This window comes from Odocoileus virginianus, chromosome 32 (assembly GCF_023699985.2).
Source record: "Odocoileus virginianus isolate 20LAN1187 ecotype Illinois chromosome 32, Ovbor_1.2, whole genome shotgun sequence".
In the NCBI taxonomy this organism is placed as follows: Eukaryota; Metazoa; Chordata; class Mammalia; order Artiodactyla; family Cervidae; genus Odocoileus; species Odocoileus virginianus.
This window is the reverse complement of record NC_069705.1, coordinates 4,867,114-4,888,921: the sequence shown is the minus strand read 5'-3', so window position 1 is coordinate 4,888,921 and position 21,808 is coordinate 4,867,114. Positions and strand designations below refer to the sequence as shown.

General features: G+C 42.1%; 1 pseudogene; it reads right to left on the bottom strand.

The window, feature by feature from the left end:
* Positions 1-19,814: 19,814 nt before the first annotated feature.
* Positions 19,815-20,842, bottom strand: LOC139032642 (ADP/ATP translocase 1 pseudogene; annotated as a pseudogene).
* Positions 20,843-21,808: the final 966 nt, after the last annotated feature.

Here is a 21,808-nt window from a genome sequence, read left to right as displayed (position 1 = left end):
TCCCACCTCCCTCTCCACCCGATCCCTCTGGGTCTTCCCAGTGCACCAGGCCCGAGCACTTGTCTCATGCATCCAACCTGGGCTGGTGATCTGTTTCACCCTAGATAATATACATGTTTCGATGCTGTTCTCTTGAAACATCCCACCCTCGCCTTCTCCCACAGAGTCCACAAGTCTGTTCTATACATCTGAGTCTCTTTTTCTGTTTTGCATATAGGGTTATCATTACCATCTTTCTAAATTCCATATATATGTGTTAGTATACTGTAATGGTCTTTATCTTTCTGGCTTACTTCGCTCTGTATAATGGGCTCCAGTTTCATCCATCTCATTAGAACTGATTCAAATTTCTTTTTAATGGCTGAGTAATATTCCATGGTGTATATGTACCACAGCTTCCTTATCCATTCGTCTGCTGATGGTCATCTAAGTTGCTTCCATGTCCTGGCTATTATAAACAGTGCTGCAATGAACATTGGGGTGCACGTATCTCTTTCAGATCTGGTTTCCTCAGTGTGTATGCCCAGAAGTGGGATTGCTGGGTCATATGGCAGTTCTATTTCCATAAGCTTCCTATTTAATATCACTGTTTTTGTTCTTTTTCTTTAAAACATATTCCTTTCAGTACCCTGTGGCCAGGATGCTTTTAATTGGGGTGTAATTAAAGTTCGCTATTGACCGTCCAGTTTTTGGAGCCAAGTTTTAAGCCGATGGAAGCATGGGCCTAGAACACCTATGCTCTCTATCCTGAGAGATTCATCTTCTCCACGAAATCTAGCTTTGACATTTAGATACTTTTATAGGCAGAAATTCTTTGTATCATATCCTACTAGGAGAATATTCTTCAAAATATGAAGTTGTTGCCTCTTATAAGTTGACTTTTTGTCATGTACTTAAAAAAACACTTCCCATGGCCTTGATATAGTGCACTGATTATAGTAGGAGTTCAGTAAATAATAGCTTTATTAAATGATGCTTATTTGTTAGAGGCTTTGAGCAAATTATTAAAAATAGTCTTCAATATGAACATTAAGAGGCTCAGAACTAAAAAAATTGCTTTTGTGATCAAATACATTGAGCAATAAAACAGGTTTTACATTTTTTCAAAAATATTTATGAAATAAGACATACAAAAAAGTACAAAGCATAACATAACAAACACCTTTGTACTTCCCACTCAATTTTAATAAAAAAAATTAAACTTGTTTTAAAATGAGTAGTTGCTCTTTTTTGTGTGTGTGCAGAAAAACTGGGGCTTCCAGTATGAATCTTGACAATGAATCAGGAATTAAGAGCAAAGGTCTATTTTCTCCTATATTTAATCTCTTTTTAAAAATTAAAGTGTAGCTTGTGTACAACATTATATAGGTTTTAGGTGTACAAAATGATGATTCGCAATTTTTAAAGGTTATGCTACATTTAGTTACTGTAAATTATTGGCTGCATTCCCTGTGTTGTACAGTCTATCTTTGTAGCTTATTTTATACGCAGTAGTTTGTGCCTGTTAATATCTACCCCTATCTTGCCCCTCTCCACCCCCTCTCCCCACTGGTAGCCACTACTTTATTCCCTGTATCTGTGAGTCTGCTTTTTTGTTATATTCACTGGTTTGTTGTAGGTTTTAGATCCACATATAAGTGATGGCATATGGTTTTTTTCTTTGTCTGTCTGACTTATTTCACTTAACATAATACCCCCCAAGTCTATCCACGTTGTTGCAAATGAAAATATTTCATTCTTTTTTTATGGTTGGTTAGTATTCCATTGTATCTATGTACCACATCATCTTCATCCATTCCTTGGTTCCCATATATTTAGTTTTAAAGATGAGTAATTTACTTGCTTTTGAACACTTCACTTGTTCTGTAAAAATAACGCATGTACACTGTTAAAGTCAAATGATGCAGAGAAAAACAAAAACCTAAACCCTGACAATTGGGAGAAAACCTCAGATAACATTGTTTAAGATATTTCTCATGTACGTATGTGGAAATATTTACACATTTTACACGAATGAGTTCATGTCAGTCATTCTGTTCTCTAAGTTGTTTTTACCCTTTCTATTCTATAGTATGTAATGGGTATCTTCCTATTTAAAGAAGCAAAATGTCTATTTCAATTTTTATAGCTGCATAAGTTTTCATTCTCTTATATCATGATGTGTTTAAAAAGACCCCCATTCATGGATATTTAGGTTTCTAGTTTCCCCATATTGTAATCAACATGTTGCTGAACATTCTTGTGCATTATTTTGTTTTTATCTTGTTAAAACATTTCCTTGGATAAATTCTTAAGAGTGAATATGGTGGCTTGTGCCATGCTGGGGTTCAGATGGCTGGCTGATTTATTCGGAGTTTTATTGAATCAATTTAACTGGGGCAGTTCTGTTTTCACTGCCCTTTTGGAACCAGCAGGCTAGCTAGGAATGGCCTACGCTCAATTGCACAATCATTTTCCTAGACCCTCTCTGCATCCCATTTTTAACATCCCCTGGCCAAAGCCAGCCATCGGAGACCAGAGGTGACATCACACTCTGCCCACCATGGGAGAGAGCCAAAAGTTTACATAGCAAAGGACAGAAAAACCAGGCAGGGAAATGCAGCCAGTGGTACAACCCATCAGTCTGGGACAAGTGCAATGAACCACACCAAAGGCCAGTCTTCATCTGAAGAAGGTGATGCTGTGGGATTGGAAGGGAGTCCTGTATTATGAGCTTCTTCCAGAAAAACCAAACGATTAATTCCAACAAGACCTGCTCCTGATTAGACCAGCTGAAAGAAGCACTTGATGAAAAGTCTCCAGAATTAGTCAATGGAAAATGCATAATCTTCCATCAGGATAATGCAAGCCCACATGTTTCTTTGATGACCAGGCAAAAATGTTACAGCTTGGCTGGGAAGCTGTGATTCATCTGCTGTATCCACCAGACACTACAACTTCAGATGTCAATTTATTTTGGTCTCTACAAAATTCTCTTAATGAAAAAAATGCCAATTCCCTGGAAGACTGTAAAAGGCATCTGGAACAATTTTTTGCTCAAAAAGAAAGTTTTGGGAAGATGGAATTGTGTAGTTGCCTGAAAAATGGTAGAAGGTAGTAGAACAAGATGGTGAATATGTTGTTCAATAAAGTTCTTGGTGAAAAGGAAAATGTGTCTTTTATTTTTACTTAAAAACTGAGGGAGCTTTTTAGTCACCCCAATATTTGGTCATGATGTAGTTCTATGCTAATATTGGGGTGACTAAAAAGTTCCTTCATCTCAGAATTATAACAGCCATTTGCAGTGGGTAGAGATTAAGATCGTCATATTAGAAAGAAACATTTATTGATATATTTGTACCTTAAAAAAAACACTGAGATAAAATACACATGATATTGTTGCCTTGTTTAGTCACTAAGCCGAGTCCCACTCTTTGCGACCCCATGGACTGCAGCCCACCAGGCTCCTCCGTCCGTGGGATTTTCCAGGCCAGAACACTGGAGTGGGGTGCCGTTTCCTTCTCCATACATGATATAAATGTAAGCACTTAAAGCGCACAACTCAATGGCATTTATTATATTCGCAAATGCTGTACAACCATTGCCTCTCCCCAGTTTCAAAACATTTTCATTTTCCCATAAGGAAACCCCACACTCATTACACAGTCAATTTCTATTAACCCTGCTGCCTCTCCCCAGTCCCTGGCAACCACTAATCTGTTTTCTGTCTCTTTGGATTTACTTATTCTTGATATTTCATATAAATGGAGTCATATAATATGAGAACTTTTGTGTCTGACTTATTTTTCCTTAGCATGAGGTTTTCCAGGCTCATTATGTGTCAGTATTTCACTCTTAGTGCTATTCCCATGTATGGTATACCACATTTTGTCATCAATTTTTTTTTGTCATCATTTTTTAAAATTTAATTTTATATTGAAGTATAGGAGACAGAAGAGCCAAGTGTTAGATCTCTGGGTTGGGAAGGTCCCCTGGAGGAGGACATGGCAATCTACTCCAGTATTCTTGCCTGGAGAATCCCAGCAGAGCCTGGCGGGCCACAGCCCATAGGTTAACAAAGAGTTGGACACGACTGAAGCAACTTGGCGTGCCCGCACGCTAATTGTTGATTTGCAATGTTGTGTCAGTTTCAAGGGTACAGCAAAAAGATTCAGTTAGACATGTATCCATTCTTTTTTAGATTCTTTCCCCATGCAGGTTATTATGGAATACTGAGCTGAGTTCTCTGTGCTGTAATCTTGTTGATTATCTACTGGGGGAGCCTGGTAGGCTGCCGTCTGTGGGGTCGCGCAGAGCTGGACATGCCTGACGTGACTTAGCAGCAGCGTGTATATGTTAATACCAGTCTCCTAATGTTTCCCTTCTAGCCCCCACTTCCCTTTTTGCTAGCCATAAGTTTGCTTTCTCAGTCTGTGAGCCTGTTTCTGTTTTGTAAGTAAGTTCATTTGTGTCATATTTTAGATTCTACCTACGAGTGATATCATATGATATTTGAGTTTCCCTGTCTGGGTTACTTCACTTAATATGATAGTATCTAGTATCTGTTCATCATTTGATGGGCATTTGGCTTGTTTCTTCCTTTCGGCTCTTGTAACTAGTGCTGTGTGAACAGCCCTGCACAAGTTTCTCTTTGAACACATGGTTTCAGTTATTCTGTGTGTATACCTAACAGTGAAATGTATGTTTATTTTTATCCACTTTATTTGCATTTCATGTAAGACACAAACATTGTTTTGAGATAATATTCAATATATTAGCTCCATTTAATATTAGATAACTTTAATAAAATTAGAATGATGATATAAGAAAGCAAAAATTTCAAATGAAAATATGTAAATACAGGTACCACATGATTGCTACTATTAGATTGAGAATTTGACTCCTAGGAACCTGACAGGTGTCAAAGGCTTTTCTAAGTAAGAAATGAAACCCAGAAGTAAAACATTTACCCAAACCATGAACTTAAAAAACTGTTTTGACTACACAGGAATGCAGAACTTCTGTGTGATAAAAGGGAAGCAAAGTTAAAAGAAAATTAGGAAACTGAAGGGAACTATTTGCAATATTGGTAACACAAGTTCAATATCTATAATATGTAAACAGTATCAACAAATCATTAAACAAAAACAATTTATTAGGCATTTTGAAAAAGTAAAGATTTGGGGTGGAAGTTCAGTGAATTGGAAAAATATTTTATTTTTTTTCATTTATTTTTTCCATTTATTTTTATTAGTTGGAGGCTAATTACTTTATAATATTGTAGTGGTTTTTGCCATACACTGACATGAATCAGCCATGGATTTACATGTGTTCCCCATCCTGAACCCCCCTCCCACCTCCCTCCCCATCCCATCCCTCTGGGTCATCCCAGTGCACCAGCCCCGAGCACTTGTATCATGCATCCAACCTGGACTGGCGATCTGTTTCACTCTTGATATTATATATGTTTCAATGCTATTCTCTCAGATCATCCCACCCTTGCCTTCTCCCATAGAGTCCAAAAGTATGTTCTATACATCTGTGTCTCTTTTTCTGTCTTGCATATAGGGTTATCGTTACCATCTTTCTAAATTCCATATATATGCATTAGTGTACTGTATTGGTCTTTATCTTTCTGGCTTACTTCACTCTGTATAATGGGCTCCAGTTTCATCCATCTCATTAGAACTGGTTCAAATGCATTCTTTTTAATGGCTGAGTAATATTCCATTGTGTATATGTACCATAGCTTTCTTTTCCATTAGTCTGCTTATGGGCATCTAGGTTGCTTCCATGTCCTGGCTATTATAAACAGTGCTGTGATGAACATTGGTGTACACGTGTCTCTTTCAGTTCTGGTTTCCTTGGTATGTATGCCCAGGAGTGGGATTGCTGGGTCATATGGCAGTTTAAAAGACAGATAACGTTCATTATTGATGTGTATATGGAGAAAGTGTAAAACATTGTTATTGGGAGGGCACATTAGTAAACCTTTCTTGCAGGGCAAACTGATAGCAGGGTATTGGTGACAGACTTATAGATTGATACAGATCAATGACACAGATTAAGGAGCTAAGAAATAAACCCTAACAGCTCTTTGACAAGTGAGCCAATGCAATTCAATAGTAAAAGAATAACCTTTTCAACAAATGGCGCTGGAATAACTGGAAGGCCAGAAGCAAAAAATGAATCTATTGTACTCTATCACTTATATGTGGAATCTAGAAAAGTCAAACTTGTGAAAAACAGAATGTAAAATAGTGGTTTTCAGGGGCTGAGGGCTGAGGGGATAAGACTGATGGAGTTTAGGGGCACAAACATGTAACCAGCAGTAAATCAGCCCTAGAGATCTAATACACAGTACAATGAACACAGTCAATAATATTGTACTATAATTAAATAATGCTGATAAGCATCACTACAATGACAGGCATATTATAATATCAAAATGTATCAAAGTAGCACAAGGCACACCTTAAATTTATACAATGTTACATGTCACATTTATTCAACTACATTTTTTTCTTTTAAAATAAAAAAAAAAAGTGAACCTAGACACAGACCTTACACCATTCACAAAAATGAATAACTTGGCATGAAACTTCAAAGCAGTCAAGATAAAAAGAAAATCCTGAAGAATAAAAACCAAATCAACTACAAGAGGAAAGAAAATCAGAATGGTATTGGGCTTTTTATCAGTGATACTTGATGCATAAAACCAATGTGCAGTAGCCTGAGAATCAAAGAGAGAGCTCTTCAGACAGAAATGAGCACTAGTAGAACTTACACATGCATAATGAGAAGAGTGTGGTCTCCTGCGGCTTACACATCTAGACTTTAGCTGAGATGGAAAACTAAGCGTTCAGCCTAAGCCTGGAGATGAACACAGTAAATTTGTAAGAAAGTGGAAATAGGTGGTTCAGTTGTGGCCAAGCTAATTAAATTCTCTGAGTCTGGCTACCTGTGATTTTCCTCAGCTGCGTATTTGTTCTCTTTGTATCACATGTGGCCGAGTAGGTATCAGAGCTCGTCATTTAATCCCTTCCTGTAGAGCCTCGAGCAGTTTACTTTAGGGAGAGCCTTCCGCTCAGTGCCATGGCTCAGATCTTCACAGCTCCTTCTCCAAAAAGACGTGATTTCAGCAGAAAGGCTTTTGCTCAAAAACAGTGTAGTTTGACCTCATCAGCTAATCAAAAAGTAAAATGCCAGAATTTGCAGTGTCATCATGTGGAGAACTTTCATTGCATTCTCTCATCTATCCGCCAGATCCAGTCTTGTAATTAAAATCACCCTACAGCACAGATGGAATTTTATGCCAGTGCACACAGATGCATGCCAGGATGGGGCGAGGAGCTTCCAAGCACAGCGGCCAGGTCTGTGGAGCCTGGGCTGGAGGAACCAGATTCCCCAGTGGGTGCTCATGAGAGCTTGCTGGACTGCAGACCTCCCAGTCTGCTAGTCAGGTAAATGGAACGTGAAGAACTATTTGTACCAGGCACAGTTTTGGGTTAAAGCCCTGCTGTTCAAAGCCCTATCTGAGGTCTAGAATATTTTAAAAGTTTTTTTTTTTGGCTTCCTTTTCAGTTTTGTTTTGATTTGTTTGATTCTCCTGATTTGTGGAGAAGTTTTCTCTCCTAAAGCAGCTGTGGGCATGCAGACCTTTGTTAAATTAATAACCAACATAAAAACATAAAATCAGCAGAAACAATGGAGTTTTTTTTTTTAAACAATGGAATTTTAATTACTCACTTGGCATGTTTTTAAGGTCAACAGGCAGGAATTCTCAAGAAACAGTTGTGTGAGATTCAAAGCAGAGAGTCATCATGCACAGTATTTTGTCTTCTGGTTCCTTGAAATCGAGTCAAATTCTGGAATGTTCTAGGCGATTGTGGAACATTTCAATGGCACTGTAAAAAAAATGCCCTATGTTTGTGTCCAGGAGTTAACTTGGGGCCCCCACGCCTTGAGAAAGAGTAAGTTTTACGGCAGAAAAGGAACGTAAATTTGAGAGAAGGGGACGAGGGAAGAGAAGGAGTTGGAGTGCGGTCCTCAGGGATAAAGGGGAAGTGAGAGCGGAGGGGTTTCAGTGCTCAGGACACTATTCTGGGAAGTCTCTCAAGGGTTCAGACGAGCTTCCTCTTTCCCCTAGGATGCTGCAGCCCACTGTCAGTCACACAAGCTCAGTTTTGGGTTTCAGGCTCCTTCCTGCTTGAGGTTTCATTTGGAGATTGAGCTGCTTGCCTGAAGACTGTGATCACTGCTGACTGGACTGAGAAAGACTTTAGGAACCTTAGCTTAGGGACCGTATACATACTTACTCGGTTTTGTAAAACTGTTCTGTTTTCAAATATGAGCGACTTTATGGTTCCCAGGCGCTCAGCAGTAAAATTGCCCTGAACTGCAGTCGTATTTAACAGCTCCTGTACAGAGGAGGAGACGTAAGAAACAGAATGGGTAGGCACAGTTCTTAAGCTACGAGAAACAGTAAGAAAATTCATCAAGGAGTCCAATTATAAATTAATATCTGAAATTTAGCAGATTTCTCATATAAAAACATGAGCAAGTTTTATATGAGCTGTATGGAAATGTATATAGGAAATCTTATGGGAGAATATATTCCATTCATGTTGGCATCCTGAAACAGAAAATATCCAGAAAATTAACCTAATGAAAAGCGCAAAGGACCTTTTGGAAGAAAACTCTGTTGTGGAACCATAAAATAAAGTCTTGAATAAATGACATACTTTGTTTTGAGACAAGACTTTCAATATTTGTCATGCTTATGTTATTTAAATACAAAACATGGAGATTTTGCTAAGACAGAAGGTAACAGTCCATTTTTTATCAGTTTCATAGAACCTTATTGAATGGCTATACCCTGCCTAGAGTGAATATAATCCAGGTTTTCTGTATTGGAAACAATGTTTCAAGATGTGTGTTTCAACAATGTTTCAACAATGTGTGTGTGTGTGTGCGCGCGTGCATGCTCACTGGCTCAGTCTTGTCTTGACTCTTCGCCACCCCACGGACTGTAGCCCTCTAGGCTCCTCTGTCCATGGAATCTTCCAGGCAGGAATACTGGAGTGGGTTGCCATTTCTTCCTCCAGGGCATCTTCCCAGCCCAGGGATCGAACCCACGTCTCCTGCATCTCCTGCATCTGCAGGTGGATTCTTTACCTCTGATCCACCTGGGAAGCTTCAAGAACTTGCTCATACTTAGGCGCTGTTTGTGTGTTACGGGCATTGATCTTTTGTTACCTATGCCACAAATAAACCCTCGAGTGTCCTAGTTATTTTTAAACTTTTCTTCCTTTCTGTTGTACAGAGGTTCTTCTCATCAAAACCTATTTTTAAGTTTCGTGTGGTTGTTTCATTTTTGGTTTTCATTTCTTACTCAGAAGACCCATCGACACCTGCCAGGCACCTGGGAGTCAAATTCTCAATCTAATTGTAGCTGCCATGTGGAAACCATGGCTGCCAATTTCTGCCTCCAGTGGCTTCCGCCGGCCTTGACTGTGACTCTCTGGGTTCACCCATCTCTCCAGACCTCAGGGTGCTTTGCCCCTCAGTTCTCTGACAGGTCTGAGAGAAGTTGTTGATTTTTCAGTTTATTCGCCTTTTTCTTTTCATAAGAAAAGAGTGATGCCTTCTAATCTTTTTACATGTTGGAGCTGACGACAGAAGACTTTTTACTGCAAACGCCTTTTATTTAAGTGCTATGTAGGAGCATGTAGATGTGGTTAGCAGAAGGATTCCTGGGTGAGGAGCCAGTCTTGGGGTGGCATGTCAGGAATCAGTCACGTCAGAAAGAGCTTTTAGACGAAAAGCGGAGTGGAGCGCTTCAGCGTACGGGTTGGAGTCAGGGAAAGAGTTGGAGATGGAAACAGCTTTCTCAGTCAGCCTGCGTGTGGTGTGTGAGGTCTCTGATAGCTTTCTGTCCTCCTCAGCTGAAGTCCTTCCTCTCTCCTCTAAGAGCCTCAGGGATGTGTCCCGTCACTTCCCGGCCCCTTTCCTGTCCCCCTCAGGGATGTGTCCCGTCACTTCCCGGCCCCTTTCCTGTCCCCCTCAGGGATGTGTCCCGTCACTTCCCGGACCCCCACTTCCTGTTTCTCCTCTTGCTCAGGGAAGCTTCGGCCTCCCTTACCTCTGACTGCGTCTTAAGTAGCCAAGGCTGCTCCCGCCTTACAACCTCCCCGCTTGCTGTCTCCTCGGCCTCTGGGGGTTTTTCTGCCTGGCTTCCCTCATGTTCATTAAGACTCAGAAATCACCTACTTGATGGTGCCTCGCCTCATGTCGCTTACCTGCAAGTCACCCACCCGTCCTGGCTCCTAAGTGCTGTGTGCTCAGCCCTGAGCGACTCTTTGAGACCCCAAGGACTCTATAGTAGCCCGCCAGGCTCCTCTGTCCATGGGATTCTCCAGGCAAGGATACTGGGGTGGGTAGCCATTCCCTTCTCCAGGGGATCTTCCCAACCCAGGGATCGAACCTGAGTCTCCTGCATCGGCAGGCGGATTCCTTACCGTCTGACCCTCAGGGAAGCCCCTTCTCCTCAGCACCGATCATCATCTTGCCTGTGCTGCCTCCTGCCCTGACCTGTCCGTCTTCTGTTTCTCCCAGGAGACTGGGAAACTCCGCAGGGAAAGGCACTTTGCTTCCTTGCTTCCCTGTATCCCCAGGTTGTGGGTCCAAATTGTAAGAGTGAAAAGAGACAGGTGGAAATAAGTTTAATGATATACTGTATTCTAAAAGAAGCAGATGCACAGACGTAGAGAACAAGCTAGTGATTACAGTGGGGAGCAGGGGCCATACAAGGGTGAGGGAAGGGGAGCTACGGAGTATCTGCTATAAGACAGGTTCAAGGATATACTGTACAACAGGGGAAATTTCACCAATATTTTGTGATAAGTGTACATGGAAAGTAACCTTCAAAAATTACATAAAATAAAAAAAATTTTAAATACTATATTTAACCTATAATGTCCAAAATCGTCTCATTGTACTCTAAAATTATTAATAAGGTAGCTGATGTTCTCGTTTTATGTTCGAAGTCTTCAAAGTCTGGGGTGCTTTTTGCAGTCACAGCGCAGTTCATCGGCACCACCTCCTCTCAAGTTCTTAGGACCACGAGTGGCTGGAGGCTCCCGTGTTGGATAGCGCTGGTGGAGTTGGAACTGGACGTGTTTCCTGGGAGAAGTGGGACGTTATGGAAGGGTTTTAGGTGGGCCTTAGGAGTGGCGGGCTCGGTTTTAACACACGTCCCCGTGGCAGCAGAGTGGAGGACAGAAGGAGGCACTCGAGAGGGGTGTTGCTTTAGGAGCCCAGGGGACAGATCCAGAGAGAGGCCCACTGGAGGGTCTGCCCTCGGGGGTTGGCGGCAGGGACAGAGGGGGAAAGAGGCAGGTGACATCCGGCCAGTAAATTCCGCAGGACTCGACAGTAACTGGACTTGAAATCAGCAAGCTACCTTTGTGCATCAGACAGTAATTTAATTATGATAATCTTTTGTCCCCTGTCAGAAAGAGAACAGGGCGGATTGAAACACTGTCTTGAAGAGTCTCTTCTCTATTTCCAGATATGATTTGCGTGGAGTTGCCGTGTGGCTAAGGGCAGTACTTACTTTAGTTTTTAGTGGAGAAATCTAAATGGCCACATGATGGTGCCAAAACCTTGGTAGTTAGTACGGCTTTTCAGACCAGCTTCCAAACTCCTCCTATAGAAATGTTGCCACCGTGGCTTTAGTTATTTTACTTTGAAAAACAAGTTTATGAAGCATAAATAATTCTTTTTGTATTTTCAAAGTAATGTGTTAAATTCTAGTCAGTTTCTTAAGTCAACAAGTAGACCCGACTTAGGTCTTATGATTTTATACTTGTAAAATTGGAGTTTTCTAACCCACAAGGAATACATTGTCTGAGTTGTGCAAAAGAGGGATACAATTCTATATTTTTTAAATTTAAGAATGAGACCAGTAGAATCTGTATATAATAACATTCCCATTTCTTAGAGAACACAAAAATTTCTCTGTGGGACTGGAAGATATTTATAAGGCTGAACCCAGATACCTCAACACAACTTTGAGATGATTATTTGGAGGAAGTTCTGCACCCTATCCATGGTGGTGGTGGTGGTTTCGTTGCTCAGTCTTGTCTCACTTTTGCGACTCCAAGGACTGTGGCCTGCCAGGCTCTTCTGTCCGTAGGATTTCCCAGGCAAGAATACTGGAGTGGCTTGCTATTCTCTTCTCTAGGAGATCTTCCCACACCAAGGATTGTACCTGCATCTCCTGCATTATAGGTGGATTCTTTCCCGCTGAGCCATCAAGGAAGCCCACCATATACACAGTAGATACTAAATTGATATTTGCTGTCACAATGATTGCAAATAGGAATTAATGATAGCTGGAACCAACTGTTGGCCAAAGTCTTCACTTTTCACAAATTAAATAGCCAGTTCTTATTGAATAAAAAGCATGGAGTATAGAAATTTGTAAATATCAGAGGTATAATTTTGATTTTATTTGCTGTAATTATTGTTTAAATTTTTTTATTATTTTTTAAATTTAATTTTTATTTATATTGGAGTATTTTTGATTTACAATGTTGTGTTAGTTTCAGGTGGTTCAGCAAAGTGATTCAGTTATACACATATGTATGTCCACTCTTTCTCAGATTCTTTTCTCATATAGGTTATTATAGAATATTGAATAGAGTTCCCTGTGCTATTCTGTAGGTCCTTGTTGTTTATCTAGTTTATGTATAGTAGTATGTTTATGTTAACCCCAAACTCTTCCCATTCTCCTTTGGTAACCACAAATTTGTCTTCTATGTCTGTGAATCTATTTTGTTTTGTAAATAAGTTCATTTTTGTCATTTTTAAAGAATTTTTTAAAGATGTAAGTGGTATCAGTCTTTCTCTGACTTATTCATTTACTATGATAATAGAATTATTAGCACACCCTGAAGACCCAAGAAGGGGTCACTTATTCACTGAACTCTTAATTTTCTCCAATCTGTAACCACAAGGGTCATTAATTCCTAGAACTGGATCTGTCTCAAATATTTTAAATCAAAGTTTCTACCAAGTGCAAGCAACACTGAGAAACACACGGCATCAGTGAATAAACTGACAGAAAACATCTCACGGGGGTTGATTAAACATGGCAAAGGCTGGCAAGAAAGCTTCTAGACGCCATTTTTGTGTCCTTATTCAGAATATTATATAGACAAAGATTATAGGTTTTGTCACAATTCTCATGTTTTTATTGACTCTACAATTTTGATGTTTAGGTAAAAGGAGAAGAAAAGAGGATGAAGTAATAAATTTTTCATATATGAATTCTTCTTGGATATTATCAGTTTCAGAAGTACTGATGTCATTAACCTTGAAATATCAGCGTGTAGATAAAGGCTTATGAATATAAATGAACTCCGAGTTAGGACTTGTTGAGGTCTGCTTTAAATAGCCATCTACGTGCTGTCAGGAGGGGAGGGCTGTGTGGCTAGTTTGGTGACTAGGCAGATGTGAGGGCTTGAAGGCACAAATGTTATATCACATAATGCTCATTTGTTACTTGTTTAATTTAAAAAATAAAAAGGAAAAAAACCTCATTTCTGGATTTGTGTAACAGGTTAGAGATGGACCAACAGGGTCCTCAGATGCAGAAGGAAGAGATTAGCTGATGCCTGGTACTTAGAAGTCAGTCTGCAAATGAAAAGAACAAGCAAGAAATCAAAACCATTTATATATTCAAAATCACAGGAGATCCTTGGGTGCCATCAAAAAGAAACAGCCAAAGCATGAGTTAGAGTTTGAGGTGTTATTCCCTAATTTTGTGACTTTCAGTGAGACACTTAAGTCTGAACTTTCAGTTCAGTTCATTTCAGTCTCCCCCGACTCTTTGCAACCCCATGGACTGCAGCATGCCAGGCTTCCCTGTCCATCACTAACTCCCGGAGTTTATTCAAACTCATGTCCATTGAGTCAGTGATGCCATCCAACCATCTCATCCTCCATCGTCCCCTTCTCCTCCTGCCTTCAATCTTTCCCAGCACCAGGGTCTTTCCCAATGAGTCAGTTCTTCACATCAGGTGGCCAAAGGGTTGGAGCTTCAGCTTCTGTATCAGTCCTTCCAATGAATATTCAGGACAGATTTCCTTCAGGATTGACTGGTTTGATCTCCTTGCAGTCCAAGGGACTCTCAAGAGTCTTCACCAACACCATAGTTCAAAAGCATCAATTCTCCGGTGCTCAGCTTTCTTTATAGTCCAATTCTCACACCCATACCTAACCACTGGAAAAACCATAGCCTTGACTAGATGGACCTTTGTTGGCAAAGTAATGTCTCTGCTTTTTAATATGCTTTCTAGGTTGGTCATAACTTTCCTTTCAAGGAGTAAGCATCTTTTAATTTCATGGCTGCAGTCACCATCAGCAGTGATTTTGGAGCCCCCCTCCCAAAGTAGTCTTTCACTGTTCCCATTGTTTCCCCATCTATGTGCCCTGAAGTGATGGGACCAGATGCCATGATCTTAGTTTTGAAGTCTGAACTTTAGTTCTTTATAAATAAACTGAAGCTCATCATCACCACCATCACCTTCATCATCACCATCATTTCATCACCATTTTCACCATCTCCTCATTATCACCTTCATCATCATCACAGCATCTTCACTAGTATTAGGAAGTTGCTTACTATGGGTCACTCTTACATACATTATCTGTTTTAATCCTCACCGAAAACATAGATTATTTTCGTCTTTTGACAGATGGGGAAACTGAAGCTTATAGTAGAAGGGGCTTTTCCAAGGTCACACAGGAGTCAAGGATGGCACTAGACTGCTGCACGGCCCGGTGTTTTAACCCTACGCTAATAAAAATTCTGCTTCAGTATAACTTTTTTGAAGGAAATTTCCAAAGCATATTAATAATTAAAGAGTGTTAGTATCCTTTTATCTGGTAATCCTTCTTCTGGGGATATCATAAGAAAATACTCCTATAAAAGTAGAGAGGAGAATGACATTTATTGCAGCATTATTTGTCATGGTAAATCACTGGAAAATTCCCAAATGTCCAACAAGTGAGAAAAGATTAAGTAAATAATGACAGAGTACAAAAGGATCACAAATAGTCACTATGAAGCCTATTTAGTAATTCAGCGTAATGCTTGGACTCATTATGTGAAAAACTGGAAATTTACCATGTTATTAACATTATGATGTCAATTCAGTAAAATTTTGCACATGAAAAAAGAGTAGAGCGACATAAAGAAAAATGCTAAATATTTTTTCCTGAGTTGGAGATTTCTTGGGTGAATTTTCTTTGGTTATGGCAATTGTGTGTGTGTGTGTGTGTGTCTGTCTGTCTGTCTGTCTGTCTGTCTGTGTGTGCTGTGCTTAGCCACTCATTCGTGTCCATCTCTTTTCGTCCCCTTGGACTGTAGCCCACCAGGCTCCTCTGTCCATGGGGATTCTCCGGGCAAGAATACTGGAGTGGGTTACCATGCCCTTCTCCAAGGGATCTTCTCAACCTGGGGATCAAACACAGGTCTCCCACATTGAGAATGGATTCTTTACCATCTGAGACACCAGGGTGATTATAATGTGTATGAAAAATGAACAAATTTGAAATGCAATATACCTATATACACATACACACACACACGCACAGACCTGCGCTGTGTAACTCATAGAACATGGCGAAGATCAAACAAGACAACATGACTAAACTGGATAAACTATTAAGACAATTCAAGGCTTCTCTGGTGGCTCAGTGGTGAAGAATTTGCCTGCCAATACAGGAGACTCACATTCGAGCCCTGATCCAGGAAGATCCCACATGCCTCGGAGCAGCTAAGCCCATGAGTCACAGCTATCGGGCCTGTGTCTGGAGCCCGGGAACTGCAACTACCGAGCCCCCTGCCGCCACCACTGAAGCTGGCATGAACCAGAGCCTGTCCCCTGAAACAAGGGACGCCACCGCAAAGAGAAGCCCGCAGACCACAGCTAGAGAACAGCACCCATGCTGCAACTAGAGAAAAGCCTACGCAGCAACGAAAGCCCAGCACAGCCCGAAACAAATACATAGATAAATAAAATTACATAAAAAATAAACAAGGGACATCAGTGTCTAAAAGAAAAACAAACGACAATTGAAATACTCGTATTAAAAAGTCAGGCTGGCCTTGTATTCAACCTGAAAGCCACCCTGGGATTCCGGGACAAGGAGGTTTAGCTGCTCTTTGCATCCCCTCTCACCATCAGAGCCAGAGATCTGCAAATTCTGGCCCACGGGCCAAATCTTGACTGTCATTTTGTATGGCCTGTGAGTTAAGAAAGCTTTTTGCAATTTTAAGTGGTTCCCAAAACAAAAGAAAGATATTACTTCATGACACATGAAAATTATATGAAATTCGACTTTCAGTGTCCATAGTAATGCATGTATTATTGGAAGCACAGTAAATCCCCTTTATTTACATATCCCCTCTGACCTGCAATCCTGATACAATAGCAGAGGGGAGACGCTGCTGTAAAGAACCTGTGGCTCACGAAGCTTAAAATACTTACTATCTGTTCTTTTACTCACCATTGATTTAGACCATCTCAGTTCTCCAAATCTTGTCCTGGCCTCATGAGAATTTTATTTGATAAATTTTTTCAATTGCTTTTAAATGGTTAGAAAGGCTATAAAGCACGTAAGTAAGTGTTAGTCACTCAGTCATGTCCGACTCTGCGACCCCAAGGACGGTACCCACATGCTGCTGTGGCCATGGAATTCTCCAGGCAATGATACTAGAGTGCATAATGATTCCCTTCTCCAGAGGATCTTCCCGATCCAGGGATCAAACTCGCGTCTCCTGCATTGCAGGCAGATACTTTATTGTCTGAGCCACCAGGGAAGCCCTGGATTTTCTTAATATTTAGATGAAAAAAAAAAAAAACGGTTTTCAAAACATTAGAGATGGGGGAGCCATTGAACGGCCATGACACTGACCAGTGGCAATGTTTATTGCAGACGCATGTTCTTGGACCACTCTGTGGATGGCATAAGACCCACACTGGGCATTGGGAGACGCAACTCTGATCTGTGCAAAGTGTGACCAGCTGGGCCTCTGCCCCTCACCTGCAGTAATGAAGCCAGTTGCATGATTTCTGAGGCCCCTTCCAGCTCTACATTTCCTCAGTGATGCCTCGTTTTAAAAGTTGGTGGTGGTTCATGGCATTATGAATGTGTCCCCTTTTACGATCTTACTGACTTTGGGGAAAGTAACCCGTCAGTTTTAAGGCCAAGAATCAGAACTTAAATGCCTACAAAGTCGACAGTTCAACTAAACGCATTTGGTGAAATGCTTTTGTGGACCTCAAAGACTTTGCATTTACTTGGTGGTCAGGCTTTTCTTGGTGGTCTTCTTATATCCCAGTCAGATAGGTTGATTGAAAAATCTCTCTTCAGGTAAGTAGAATCTCTAAGACATCTTGTCTATAACTCCATGAAATAGCAAATTACTGAATATGCAACTTCTAAAATTTCATAAAAAATACTTAAAATTTTTCTCTACCTTAGAGAGCAGCTAGTAATTTCAAGCTTACTGATGGTGGAGGGATAATTATACACATGCCATTTATCTCTGAGATCCTCTGAAACTGAAGCAGTTAAAAAATATGCTATACGTTTATGCAACCCCATGTCCCGTGTATCAGATTTTCCTCTCCTTCCGATGTGAGATATAGAATGAAAATATGTCAAATTGATCTCATAACTGGAGAAATGCTTTGCTTGTTGTTCATTTTCATGTGGTAATACCAAAACAGGAATAATACCAGCATGTTTTTGAAATGAAAAATGAAAAAAGAGGTGAGCAGATTTGAGCCAGGAGGTGGGCAAGCAGGGACTAGGCCCCTCTTTACTCCTTACTGCTGGCTAGCTGTCTGGGTTTGACCAGGGAACACAGGGTAGAATAATCCTTACTGCTGGCTGGCTGTCTGGGTTTGACCAGGGAACACGGGGTAGAATAATAGTAAAAGGACTACCATGCATTTGGGCTTCCCTGGTGGCTCAGCGGTAAAGAATCTGCCTGCAATGCAGGAGACCTGGGTTTGATCCCTGAGTTGGGGAGATCCCCTGGAGAAAGAAATGGCACCCCACTCCAGTATTCTTGCCTGGGAAATCCCCTGGACAGAGGAGCTGGTGGGCTACAGTCCACTGGGTCACAAAGAGTCGGACACAATTGAACGTGCACCATGCGTCTGTTCATTTTGTCAATTAATAAATTAACAAACAATGGCTGAGACATGACACTGCCTCAGGCACTAGTAAGTGCCAGCCAGTGGTGGGGTTTCCTTCAGTTAGCACTTGTGTTCCACTACAGGTAGTAGAAACCCCAAGAAGAAAGAACGGAAGGGCAGTGATAGGTAATCCTGAACAGTCACTGGAGAAGGCAATGGCACCCCACTCCAGTACTCTTGCCTGGAAAATCCCACAGATGGAGGAGCCTGGTGGGCTACAGTCCATGGGGTCGCTAAGAGTCGGACACGACTGAGCGACTTCACTTTCACGTTTCACTTTAGTGCATTGGAGAAGGAAATGGCAACCCACTCCAGTGTTCTTGCCTGGAGAATCCCAGGGATGGGGGAGCCTGGTGGGCTGCCGTCTATGGGGTCGCACAGAGTCGGACACGACTGACGCGACTTAGCAGCAGCATCAGAGCAGTCATTACTGCTCCATGGAGGCTATTTCTGGGTCTCTCTTCTGCTCCCCACCCCCTTGACTGTCACTTTCAGTTTCACAGTTGCAAGAAGGCTGCTTCGCTTCTTAAACTGGGGCTACCTTTCAGACATTTTTCATGCATCCTCCACTAAACACATTGCCCAGCTCATGCAAAAGGCATTCGTTTATTGAGTAAATGAATACATGGTAATTTAGTGAAGACAACTGAAGTACAGATGTGTACAAAAGCGAAAGCTAAGAATTCCAAATGATTCAATGGCCAGCCATTGTCAGATGATCTGAGCTATTTATCTTTGCATTGTTGCTGGTTGTGTTCTCTGGAATGAGACACAGAGATGCAGTTTATGGTGCAAGATATTTGTTAGGAATTAGTACCTGTGAAGGGGCTTTCCGGGTGGCTCAGTGGTAAAGAATCCACGTGGGTTCAATCCCTGCGTCAGGAAGATCCCTTGGAGAAGGAAATGTCAACCCACTCCAGTATTCTTGTCTGAAAAATCCCATGGACAGAGGAGCCTGGTGGGTTATAGTCAGTGGGGTCGCAAGTAGTCGGACACAACTGAGTGACTGAGCACAAGAGAAAGTGGATGTTGCCTTGGTTTTAAAAGTGAAAGTGAAGGTCGCTCAGTTGTGTCTGACTCTGTGACCCCATGGACTGTGTAGTCCTTGGAATTCTCCAGGCCACAACACTGGAGTCTGTGGCCTTTCCCTCCTCCAGGGGATCTTCCCAACCCAGGGATCAAACCCAGGTCTCCCCCGTTGTGGGTGGATTCTTTTTTTTTTTTTTTTTTAAGATTTATGGTCTTATGATTTTAATCCATTTGGCAGTTAATAAGAATTCAGTAAAATAGAGAACATACATTAAGTGGTCTTTATTGACATTTCACATTAAGTTATTCATGATCAGTTCTTCAGTTAATTATGTAAGTATGATAAGTTATTTTCTATTGGCTGTGGAAATTTAAATGTAAAATAAATACAAAATACATTTGTGGTTTAATGAATACTCAAGCTTCCCCCCCCACCCCCTGGAGGTATTCCTTTCAATCTGGTTTCATCCCAGATCTCTCTTTTTCACTTCCCCTTAGGAAGAGTCTATTAAACCACACAATGGATCTGGAACCAATGAACTCGAGTTTTAATCACATAAGACAAACTTTTTGATCTCATCATACAATACCAATACAAAAGCACCGCCCATGCCTCTCAATACGTTGGACCAGGCACCTTTGAAGAAAGCCTTGGGTCCTTCATCTTTTGCTATCTTCCTCCCGCAGTCCACTGTCCCAGTGTACATGATAACCGCCCCTTTCCGGCCAGACTGCATCATCATCCTACGGTGGACGGTGTCAAAGGGGTAGGACACCAACCCCGCGACCGCCGTCACAGTCTGGGCGATCATCCAGCTCATGATAATGTGCACATTCTTGGGGTCAGGCAGCATCCCCTTGGCCGTATCACAGACTCCAAAGTAGGCGGCTCTGTAGATAATGTTGCCCTGGACCGATACATTGAAACCCTGGTAGATGCCCCTCAGGCCATCAGACTTGAAGATCTTGGTGATACAGTTGCCCAGACCAGTGAACTCCCGCTGGGCGGCACCCTTGCCCACGTCGGCAGCCAGCCTGGTCCTAGCGAAGTCCAGCAGGTAGACGAAGCAGAGGGAGGTGGCCCCAGCTGCACCACCGGAGGCCAGGTTACCGGCAAAGTAGCGCCAGAACTGTTGATGCCGGTCCACGCCCCCCAGGAAGATCTGCCTGTCCTTGTCCTTGAAGGCGAAGTTGAGAGCTTGGGTGGGGAAGTAACAGATGACGTTGGCCAGGTTACCCCTCCGGAAGGAGAGAAAGCCCTGCTCTTTGGGGATTCTCACCACGCAGTCAGTGATCCCTTTGTATTGCTTCTCCGCACTGATCTGTTTGCTGGCATGCTGGACCTGCAGCAGCAGTTTGACCCTCTTGATGCGCGCACAGCAGTCTTGGAGATGGCAGCGGCCACGCCGCCGGCCAAGAAGGACTTCAGGAAGCTCAGAGCCTGATCGCTCATGGTGACAGCCGGGCGCACGCCGCCTCCGCGAGACGCGCTCTCACTCTCTCCGCCCGGGCAGCCCCGACCTCCCCTACTCTAGACCCTGCGCGATGCGAAGGGGCCACACCTGTGGCTGGATTCTTTACCAGCTGAGCCACCGGGGAAGCCCAAGAATCCTGGAGTGGGTAGCGTATCCTTTCTCCAGGGATCTTCCCGACCCAGGAGTCGAACCGGGGTCTCCTGCATTGCAGGCGGATTCTTTACCAGCTGAGCTACCAGGTTTTAAAAAGGCATCCGTTTCCCCGGAACTTCATTCGGGCCCCCGCCGTCTGCGTGGGGTGCTTCGCAGAGCTCTCATTTAGGATTCTCGCCCTCTGCCTTTGGCTCCGTGCGCCTTCCCGCACGAACGTCCTTGGCACACAGTCCCCTCACCTGCAGAACCTTTCTGGTCACTGTCCTACTCTCAGAAGACTGCATCTAGTCCAGGATGAGCTCAATTTGGCTTGGGGAGTATTTGTTTTTAAATGAGAGATTCCTCATAAAGTAAATGTTTTCAGGATCCAGGGAGTAATTTAATAGGGGTGTGTTTTGGCCACCTTGGCATCAAGTGGGAGAAATATTTGGGAAAGAGAGGAGAGAGAGAGAGAGGTGGACTTGTTAAACTCAATTTATGCTATACTTATAGGAGATAAAAATATACGAAAAATCATAAGCACATGGTCTGTTTTGCTTTTGAACAGTGCAAATAATACATTTCCTCTCCCACCAATCACACTTCTCTTAGCAGACAGCGCTTGAGTGCCCTCAGAGGCACCCAAACATGTCCTTGAAAGCACCACGAAGAGAGGAAAACAAACTCATTTTGGGGTTGTCATTCCTAAATCAAAACTATTCTTAAACAAATTTCCTTCTAGTGAGAGTCTAGATAGCATTTTCCCCCTTCTTGTGCCACATAACTTGCAGGGATCTTAGTTCCCTGACCAGGGATTGAACCCTCGCTTTCTGCAGTGGAAGCACTGAGTCCTATCTGCTGAACCGCCAGGGAAGTTGAAGAGCCTAGACATTTTTAACAGGATTCTCTTGT